Source organism: Coptis chinensis, chromosome 4 (assembly GCF_015680905.1).
Source record: "Coptis chinensis isolate HL-2020 chromosome 4, ASM1568090v1, whole genome shotgun sequence".
Classification (NCBI taxonomy): domain Eukaryota; kingdom Viridiplantae; phylum Streptophyta; class Magnoliopsida; order Ranunculales; family Ranunculaceae; genus Coptis; species Coptis chinensis.
In genome coordinates, this window is record NC_141459.1 from 87,934,317 (window position 1) to 87,945,913 (window position 11,597).

General features: G+C 37.2%; 1 long non-coding RNA gene across 1 annotated transcript; it reads right to left on the reverse strand.

The window, feature by feature from the left end:
* Positions 1 to 515: 515 nt before the first annotated feature.
* Positions 516 to 1,488, reverse strand: LOC147505441 (uncharacterized). Its single transcript, XR_015193321.1, has 3 exons — positions 1,276 to 1,488; positions 1,082 to 1,176; positions 516 to 877 (listed from the first exon to the last, which is right to left on the reverse strand). It is a non-coding gene; the product is annotated as an uncharacterized LOC147505441 (long non-coding RNA).
* Between the last annotated feature and the right edge of the window lie 10,109 nt (positions 1,489 to 11,597).

Consider the following 11,597-nt stretch of genomic DNA (forward strand, 5'->3'; position numbering starts at 1 on the left):
CCCAAGACCACCAAAAGTCACTTTATACATCAAATTTTCAATACAATGATATCCAAAACAAATACAAAATCTTGAAAATTTAGCGTCCTAAAAGGTGATTTTCCTTGGCCTCATCCAATGATACGCTTTGACATCAAGAATAAACCCTACTGCCACAGCTGCCAACACCACCTTCAGATCACTAGCACCAGTCTACCACTTTGACCACCAAAGCCAACACATTTCCAGTCCAACCACCACTAGCAGTCTGTGCCATCAGCACTACTAAGGCCACCACTCACCATCACCAATCACGCAAAATCAAATGTAACTATTTTTTCTTTTAGTATTCCCATCTTCTTTGATACATGTTAACTTATCTAGATATGACATGGCAGCCCCTTCCACATGTGAACTTATCTATGTATGACATGGCAACCCCTTCCACATGACATTACACTTGACTTTAGACACTTTCAAAGAACCCCAGGTTGAAACTTATGCTAGTAAGCGGAATAGAACATGACACACAGAGAAAAACATTGGTATGACTTTTTAGCGTTAGCTTAAAGAGAGAATACAAGAATACATATCTTTACAACAATTATAAAGTTGATGCCTAAAACAGCTTTCATCTTCTCCTATGTCAAAGCTTGCTCTCTATACAACATCGTTCCCTAGTTTTTCGTGGCGAACAGAACAACACGTTGGTCTGCTCGTGAAACTTTTACAAATGTAGAATTGGAAAAAGTTACTGAGAATTAAAGCTCAAGTACAGCAATAAAACTAGTAGGAAACAGATAAATATTCTTCTCTAAGTACATCTCTAATGTCCATGCCATATAAGCCATTAGCCCAACGGTTGTTTCGCCTCTTTCCTAACTCTTAAACGTGGGCACTGATAAGAGATAGAATGTGAGATAAAAAACAACAACAATACGATAATTCATGACTTCAAAGAGGTGTTATTGAGTGTGCGGGGTGCAAATTCAGCATTTACAGGGTTGGGCTATCAAGACTATCTCTATACGAAACAGATTTCTCAAATGATTAGAATAAGTGAAATAAATAAAATAAGTGAGAGTTGGGTGCATCACAAAACCTGTCACTGATTTGTCGCTGCTCGATGTTGGCAACGAATTTGGTTTTATCTTCTTCAGCTAAACTCCCGATATCTACCAAATTGCCACTCATTTTCTACTTTAAAAAAAACATTTCATAACAATTAATCATCGTAAAAAAACCAGAGAGAATAAAAGAGATGAAAAATGAATACGTGGAGCTTTGAGGAAAGACCTAAAAATTAAATGAAGAGTGGCCGCAAATCAAATGTTTTCCGGACCAGCAATTTTCACTATTTTTAACTAGGCTATAGATTCCAGTACACACTCCCAAGAATGCCAACAAACTAATATTTTGAAATTTTGAGGATACCATTGCGATATCTGTTGAGATTTTACAGCGTCATTATATTGGGCATTTGGGCGTGCTGATATGTTTGGATTTTTAATGGTCTACAAATAGGGCTGGTCATCGAGCGGGTCAAATCTAGCACGTGTGTCTTTCGAGTCCAGCTCGAGCTGGCTCATCAAGTGTCCAAGTAGCTCTTGAGTCTGGATCTTGACGGTTCAGAGCTATATGTTCAAACTCCATCACAAGTTTTCAATATTGATTTGATTTGTTTTGTGCATAAATTTGAATTCGAACATATTCTAGATACAAGTGAGCAAAAATAGATATATAATACTTACTAAATATCAAAATAACATACAGAGACAATCTCACGATATACGAGAGTGTGATTACAATTCACTAAAATAACAATTAACCTTTATCTAACAAGTATTATAAGGCGAACACATTATTGTTGCAATCAATATGTGATAAGCTATTACAATTCAACACACTATTATAACAATTATCCTGTGTTTTAACAAAATTATCTAAAATATGAGTAGCTTGCGAACTATTTGATTTTGAGCTCGAGCTTTAAAACGTGCTCATATTTGACTCATATTTTTAAATGAGTGAGCTCGAGCCGAGCCCAAAACGAGCCGAGCACCAAGTTGCTCACGAGCATCGAGCCCGATGACCTGCCCTATCTACAATTCTACAAATAGAGGTGGAATTTGAGCCAAGTAGCCCAGGCTCGGCTGGGGCATGGCTTGTTTAAGCTCGGCTCAAACTCGTTCATTTAACTAAATGAGCCAAACTTGAGCCTATATTATAGCTCAATTAATAAACGAGCAGGATGAAGCTCGACTCGATAAGCTCAAATACTATCATCACAGCGTAAAATAGCTGAGCTACTCGGGCTCAGCTTGTTTAAGCTCGGCTCAGGCTCGTTCATATAATATATGAACCAAACTTGAGCCTATATTAAAGCTTATTTAAGTAAACTAGCCGAGTCGAGCATAGTGAAGCTCGGCTCGGTTAGCTCGAATTCCACCACTATCTGCAAAGATATATATGCCGGCATTTGAGGATTTGGCATTTGAGTCGGCATTGTTACTTACTTACTTTGAGGGTTGAAGCCAAAAACGACACTAGCAAAACATAGTCAAAAATCAGCTTTAGGTCCTCCCAATAATAGGGGTATTTGTGTTGGGTCCAAAGTGTTATGTTTATTAGCTTTAGGTCCCCTACCGTTAGTTGACCATCATTGACCAGGTTTGACCAATTATTGTTGTGTGTCTGGTGGCGTGCATTTTCAAAATGGGCAAACTACCCCTCACATCCTTTGCTCGTGCCCACACCAAAAAGCTGAAAATCAAAATTTCAATTTACTCAACACGTATTAACATCCTGGCTCCCCAATCCAATGGCTTGTAAAGGATAAGAGCTCGAGCAAAAAAAGTAGGAAAGTTGACGATCAATCTCATGTTCCCCGTCTTATTCACTCTGTCAATTTTTGTTCTCTCTCATTGTTTCATTCTTACTCTCACTTCATGTTATCTATCTCATTTCACCTCTTCTTATTCACCCATCTTTCTTATTCATCTCTCATCTCATTCTCTCATCTTTGTCACTTCATTAAAGTTGCTGGAGCTTGGTGGAGGTTAGAGCTTGGTCGTAGGATCGTGGTCTTTAGAGCTTTTGCTACAGGTATAGTTTTTTTTTTTTTTCTTGTGTTTATGTTTTGAACGAACTCATTGAATGTTTATGCATGTTTTGTACTTAGGGTTTAATATTTAGATTTAGATTTGTTTAATAATAGTTAGGGTTAAAATTCTCTTTATGTGTTGTTTCAATTCATCTGGAATTAAAAATTAGGTTTTTTTTTTCAACTATTTTACCAATTAAAATAAAAATTGGGGATTTATCGTTTTCATGTGCAATTGATGAAATATTTTGCGATTTATGAATTAAAAAGTTAGGGATTTTGACTTTAGTGGATCTAATTGTTAATAAAGTTAATTACTTTGATCATATGGAACATTGTTTATTAGATTAATGTGATGTACTTTAATTGTACTCATACTTTAAGTGTTGAATATGATGTGTCACTCATATGTGGCCGATAAACGTAAAAATTTTTGTTTACTCCTACTTAACTAATTAAACTTAAACATAAATAAATCTATACTAATTTACTCTAATGTATAAAAATTATCTACTCTCGTAAATTATGCAATAAATGGAGTAGAGAATTCGTTCCACTCCTAGTCCTTTAAACGTAAGTTTCCGCTAGTTTAATCGATACTAACAAAATGAATGAGAGTAATGAAATAAAAATATACTAATACGGTGATTGAATACTAATTAAACTATTCTAATTTATACTACGATAATTCAATACTAAGATGTGAATATGGAGAAGGAATTAGGGGGATTTGAATCCACTTGATGTACTCATAATATGCTAGTGTAGGTTATTGCAATCCTAATCAAATAAGATTAAGTGTTTGATCCCTAATTACTGACAATCTCTGCCAACTAATAATTAGCATGTGAGGAAGTCCAACCCATTCTCATGGCGAATCAACTATCCTACTAGAGTGAAACTCTTAAAAGTAATAATCCTAAGAGCATCTTTAGCAGTGATATCAACCTAGCATCAAGAATTTGGTGTTTTTTCAACTTCAGGAGAACTACATGTTGATGAAAACACCAAACTAAATACCAAATCGACCAATATTTGGTTCCAGGTTTGGTGCTGTATCAAATCACTCATGCGGTTTTTCCAACACCGCGTGGGCTTGGGCTGCTAAATGAGCTTCTATGGTGCGGTTTTGGCAAAACCGCGTGGGCTTGGGCTTCAATGGGCGCGGTTTTGCCAAAACCGCGTGCGTTTTTTCTGAAAATTAGAACTGTGGTGCATATAACTTGAAAAATTATGAGTTGTGCATAGAAGTTAAGAAATTAACAATTGTGCAATTGAAGAAATTAAGAATTGTAAGTCAAAATCGAAAAAATTAAAGAAATTAAAAACCTATGATTATGATTATGCAGTCCAAAATCTATGATTATGATATAATCATATAATATCCAAAATAATCCAAAACCTATCATATTACATCAAATTTATTTAGCTCTCTTCTTACGCCCCTTACCACTCGATCCCTCCCCTCTCTCTATTTGGATGTTCCGAAGCTGCTCCTCTAAGTTCCTAATATGAGAATTATGATCTTCTCATGCGCACGACGAGGAGGTTAACTACTTCGACTTGAAGTTCCTCATATCCACGATGTTCTTTGCGTGTACACTTGCGCGATATCCTCATCGCTTTCCGAAGTCTCGTCATATGCACTGGGATTGTCGATATGTCCGAGAATATGCCTCCTCTCTTTCTTGGCTATAATGATACAGGCGATCCTCATCCTATCAAACATAAGAACACGGTTCTCATATCTTTCTAGAACCTCGGCCCTAAAAATCCAAGAAAATACAAGATTGAGAGTACATATTATATATATAATGAAGAAGATAAATAAAACAATTAAACTCACCATGGTATATCTTGATCAATATCGACTCTAAGTCGGAGAAACGAGCATGAGGCACCTCGGAATGGAAATATAAGTAGGCTCCCCATCAGGTCCACACGGCAAACATCGAGGATTCTTGGCGGAACCACAAGAGCTAGGCGATATGCATTCAGAGGTTGTGGGTTGTAAACAGGCTATGATGGATGAGGAATCACGTAGCTCGCGTCTCATCCCTTCGGGCCCATAAACTTCGAAGTTGCTAGCCCGACCAGCGGGGAGGCAACAATGGACTCATGGAGACACGGTTCCACCATCTATAATACTAATCAGCAGTCTGCTCAACAACAAAAGAAGACGCATCTGGCCAAGGACCACCACTGGCATGAACTTCATGAACTTGAATTCTACCCCACGACTTTGCATCACTAACATCTGGCATGGGAGCACATGGAACTCCATAACGTCCAGTCATCTGCCTCCAACATCTGTCGCCATAGTACCAAACCTGACAGTCACGTGCGGCAAAAACAACTCTGTGACGTGACAACACACAAGCATGCTATACAACTAGATCGTCAAAGGCAGTAGACAAATGCCAAGGTCTCCACTCAATAGATGACAATGATCTAATATCAATCTAAGCACGAGCCATACAGATATTATTCCTAATCGCCCTCATTACGAGTCATTACGACCAACTAGCAAATCTAGGGACGACCGACCAACAATCAAATCTAGGGACGAGTATCGGCAATCATGTCTATGTTAGGACAAAGACATCAAAAGTACTCATAAAACCAAATCTCTAAAAAAGTCCGTGAATCCCACGCAATCGAGGACTTCTACTTTCGAATGTCCGTGAAGCTTTATCTAACGCCGATATCAATGTGGCATATCTTGAGCTACCCATGTCATAATCTCTCATAGTATGCAAATCGGATACATAAGCATAATATCGGTAAATGCAGAGTAGAATGACCATTGGGAAACAAAACATGCCCAATAAAAAACATCAAAAAGCCCTAACATATCGATCAAAGACCCTCACTACCGGTAGAGCGATCAAAGCTAACTCTGCTTTCGTGTATCGGGGATGCAAGAGGGGTTCCATATATGCGATCTTAATATGAGATAGCTTAATCCCGGAAGAATCATAAGCATCCGCACCCAAACGAGGAAAACTCATAAGCATACTATCCATATTCTCATAATTTGTATGAAAAGGTATCGGTTGGCCTATACCGATACTCAACCCGAAATCATAGTGAAGTCTAGTGGTGTGGACCCTAACTCCGCAAGACAAGGAAAATGAAATGTATGAGTTCTACTCCACCATCTTTCTACTAAAGCTATGACCACGCCCAATCGGCCTTCTCATAATCCAGATCAATCAAAATACCCAAAGGTGTATACAAAATATTATCTCTAATATGTACAAACTCATCCAAATTCCTAATAACCTTCCACCACTCTCTAACACCAAGTAAAGCCGATCTAACTCGGTAGTTAACAACATGCTGATATTATAAAAAAATAATAATGTGTATAAGATAAATAATTAATTGGTCCAACTCAACTAATTAATATTCAAAATATTTAATCAAAACTAATTAATTACCTCGAGTATTAGCCATCGCGACTTTTCGACCGTGTTTTGTATCACGTGTAGAAGACACAACTTCCATATCAAGTGCTTCTCCAAGTGCAAATTGCCAATCGAAGTCGTTCATTTGATACTCCAGTACATAGGGATGTCTATCAGCCGGTGCGACATCCTCGAGTTCTTCTTCCCCAATGTCTTCTCCCCCACCGTATTCTACTTCCTCAGATTCTTCTCCCTCATCGCCAATGTCGTCTGTGTACTGCCAATCATCACCGTTGAAAGGTTCAAAAGGATCCATATCAAATTTTAAGAGTTTAGGTAGGTTTTTGTTTTTTTTTTAACTAAGGAGAGGGTTTTATAATTGTGAGAAGAGGTGAAAGTGACTGAACCGCGTGGCTTTGGAGCTGTTTATATAAAAGTAGCACGCGGTGTTTTGAACACCGCGCGGTTTTGCCAAAACCGCGTGGGCTTGGGCTTTGTCGGTTGGCTTTTAGTGGCGTGGTTTTGGCAAAACCGTGTGGGCTATATATATGGCGGTTTTGGCAAAACCGCAGTGAGTTGTTTGGTTTTTTTGATGTTGCTCCTAAAGTTGCTTGGTGTTTTTTTGGTTTGGTGTTTTTTTGGTTTGGTGTTTTTTTTGTTGCTCTGCTAAAGATGCTCTAACTAACACATCAAGCTTTATCAAGCCCCTCTAATGGAGGTTCAGCTAGAAGTCATTAGACTATCATGAACATATAAATAAGAATGAAACATAATGAAGAACAAGCTAGCTTTGTTTTATTAATCAACTGAATATTAAAGAACAATAACTTAACTTAAGTTTAAACTAATAACTAAGTTTAAGTCCTACCTATCTATCTCTAATTAATTATATCTATCTAAGTCTAAGTATATTGAGAGTTATGCCTTAGTCCTCTTTATATAAGAGAGGCTAGGGTTACAATTTCGTGCATGGGCTTTGGAGCCATGTTTTGGGCCCTTATATCAAGCCCAAAACCTAATTACATAAGTTCAAAAAGGGTTTCTTTCTGCTGGAAATTACTGCAACAGCTTTTTTATCCACTTTTGCTCCTCTGATTGGGTTAAGGCTTAAACTGTTAGAAAGGTCTTTCCGAGCCGGTCGTTTTGACATATAATAGGCCTAATTCCAAAGTCTGAGTCCAAAGATACAGCATGCGGAAGTTCTATTGACTTTTCTGTTCTATTTCTGCCCGCGTTGACTTTGACTTTTCAACTATGACCGGGCTTTAAAAAGACTTTTTCTCCTTGAATCTTGGCCTTTAATCATAGAACTTCTTAGCAACCAACTTTTGCTCCTTTATCTCGCAAAAGTGACATGTTTCTTCATATATTTGACTCCAATGCCTGAAATACATTAACACACATAAACAGTACTAACTCATATTTATTATACACATAATTGGTCTAAATGTAATGATATTAAAGGGTTAAAACTACAGTTTTTGGCTCTTATCAAACCACCCCCAAACAACATTTTTCTTGTCCTCAAGCAAATATGAGAAATTAATATAAGTGACCAAAAATGGAGTTCTAACTAATCTCTTTTCACCGAGTGTGATTGCATTGACCATATGCAATAAGGCCTTAAATTACTAGGAATTCCATAGTGGACGAGTTATAGCCTAGTGAGAGTTTTCCAGTGAAGGTACTCACAAACTTCATCTATACTACAACGACTAAGAAATAAAATTATTGTTTCCTACTTTATTCTCACATATCTATACATTTCACTAACAATTAATACAGAATAATCAAGTCGAAATCTAAGCTAATACGTGCATAATAATTAATCATCTACGAATAAACATATATATAATGAACTATGCTATGAAATGTAATAACAGGTCCGTTTCTGAAACCTTGGAATAACGTCCTTAAGTAGGTCCTCACATATATGTTAGACAAAAACCACTATGATTTTTCCACTCAAGTTTCGCTCACTCCAGTGCGCAGTGGGCACACTTTACCTTACAATCTCAATGACACACAAGGAAGTCGAAGTTTATCAAACACATCTGCCACTTGCTATCACACTAACCTATTCCTAATTGAGCTAGATGTCTTTATTAGGTGTTGCGGGGATTAGGTGATGGTTTAAGAATGAAGAAAATAGATATTCAAAAAGAACTAGTATGAGATAATAGAGTCTTCATATTATATAACTAGAGAAAACCTTGTTCTTACTTTGCTTCTATACTCTGTTTCCATCCTTAGCCATTTCTTTTTTATTTTTCATTTAGCTTTTGAGTCCTTTGATTTTGTCTTTAAAGTTCTATTTTTTTTCTTTGGATGGAAACTTTATTTTCTTATTTGAAGCAAGTAACAAATTCTTAGTTTCACAAGTCTTTCTCTTTCCAATTCTTCATTTCATCTCTATTCTCAAACTCTTTCACAAATGGGTAGGCTGATTTTTATTTTTATTTTGTTTTGTAAAAGGGTAAAGAATTTGCGGTTTATGAAAGGCTAAAGAAAGGCTCAGAGGGGCGACTAGCGGACATTATTTCATATAGGTTTGAATTTCTGGCTATATCGATCCAAAGAGGGCCTAAATTCTCGCTTAGGATATGGTATAGTGATAAAGCAAGCGGACGTGTGATTTCTCTATTTGGAATTTACATCTCCGTTGTGTCATTCTCAAATATTTCACTCATATAAGGCTTTAGGCTATATTCTCACTAGATTTGTAGAATAAGTACTCTAGCCTAGATTTCAGAAACTTACTGCCAAACAATTATAGATACTCATGCAATATATTTATAGAAAGATGCAATGATTATTATCTACATATTAACCTAAATTTCTAAAAACTATTCCAATATAAGAGCTAATATGAAATATCTAGACTATTATCATCATAGAGAAAGAAACAATACCAATATTCCTAAGTGTATAGCATAAACTTTTTATTTATATTTATGATTTTTTTAAATTTTTACTATAAAACAAGTGCATATTATACATGTATTATCCTAATAGGTGCCTTAAATTACGCGTGTTTCTATGCCACCCCCAAACAAGAACATGCTTTGTCCTCAAAGTATTAAAATAAGAAGGGTAGGAAATACTATGGAAACGGGTGAAAATTGAAGAACACATGCAAAACAAATTTAGAACATCCTAATATAGATAAATAAAATAGACGCAACTCTATATGAGTTCCACCCGTTATAGGGTTAACAAGAAATAAATTGCTTGGGACATAAGCATACACTAACCAAAATAAAAACTTACCTCATATCCGGATTTATTCGTCATCCTCCTCAATAAAAAATTGAGGTTCCTTGGTATCCTGCCACGCCATGATAATTTGTCTGGCCTCATGCCATTTATCATCTACAATTGCTAACCGGTCAAGCGCCACTTAGTCGGATGGGGTGTAAGGGGCAACCCAATTAGGTTGTAGCCTCCACCCCAGCCAAGTCATTGCACGGAATGAGCGTATAATGCAGTTGGTGGGTCGCACAATATCAACCCCAACCCAATCCGTGAAACGGGCACAAAAATCCGGAAAGAAACATAGCATTATTCGACAAACTAAGACAGGCATAAGAAGATACTTATGCCTCATAATGTGAGCTCAGGCTAAAGTAGAAACTAAGGTCCGGGAAAGGTCATAGAGCATACGTCCCATGGCTAAAGCAAGGAAAACATTGCAAGTGGCGTCATTTACAGAAGAAAAACGTCATTCCCCTAATATGTTTAGCATGATAAAAAACATCACCGTGACCCACGTTAAGGGACAAGCTACCAAATGCTACGTTATATTGCCCTTGGTCCTTTATACAGAAAATTCCTACCCCATAAGCCTCATGCAAAAACTCATAGGTGTAGACGTACATATTATCTACCCAATAGCCCCATGGGTCTTGAATTTCAGCAGGCATAGACAATCCAAGAGCAAATGCCAATAAGAACTTGGTTATATCCATTGTATCATCCTCAATGGAGAACACATGCTCTCCATCCAGTCTTTCAAAGAAAGTATAATGCTCATAAAAATAAGTTGTAAGTGTAGGAGAATATAGTTCATCAGGGCTTACCATTAGAGGTTGCCATCTTGCCTGTATAATCACGTTACGGAACCAAGATCCATACGTGTCACTTGTGAACAAATTTTCGAATGACATCTCTGGTTTGATCTGAGGGGACTTCATATCACACAATACACTCTAGAACTGCTGGAAGCAACCTAGGAAGAACCTACAAAAAATCAGAACTGGAAGTGGTTGCGGAGGTGAAGGGCGTGGGCGCGCTCAACTTTGTTTGTGGGAGGGCGCGGGAACGCTCTTGCCTTGCTCGATGTCTAGTGATTTTAGGGCGCGCGCACTCTAAGTATAGGCAAAACAAAGGGAGTGCGTGCTCCAAGTATGATGAGTGCTATGAAGTGAAAATTCAAAGGCAAAGTGATGCAAAGTGAGAGGTGTGATGTGAAGTTGAGAGTGCACCAAGGATTTATAGAGAACTAGTTTCTTAGTTCCACAAGCTTCCCAACTAGTTAAGACAACATGATGGAAAAAGATATTTCTAAAACTAAAATAGAACTAGACAAGAGGCATGCTCCAAAACCAAACCAATAGTTTTTTGGCTGGAATTAAAATAGTAACCATCTAGTTATGACTCTTTGAGATTGCACCAAACAACACTTGCTAATTCTAGCGACACCAATTTAGCAACATTCTCACATAATTCAATCATTATTAAGCAGACCCTAATAATTCGACAAAAAATATGTGGATATGATTAGAGGCATTTCTAAATAGATAATTCCACCCCCAAACAAGTTGAAAGGGTGGGATTCACGATACAACACATAACATATGCGAAAACTAAAATAACTTCAAATTAAATTAAAATAAAATAACAATTATAGAATCCAAATATTAACTACTTAACTAACAATTCGGAAACAAAATCTACGAAAAACAAGAAAACAAGTCTTAACACAAAACGAATACAAAATAAACTAGCCATGCGACGATGATGGGCCAGAGTCATCTGTCCTACGCCGACGACGCTCATGCCTCACAGAGGTATCAGAAGAAGAACCCCCATCAGGTGGCAAGTAT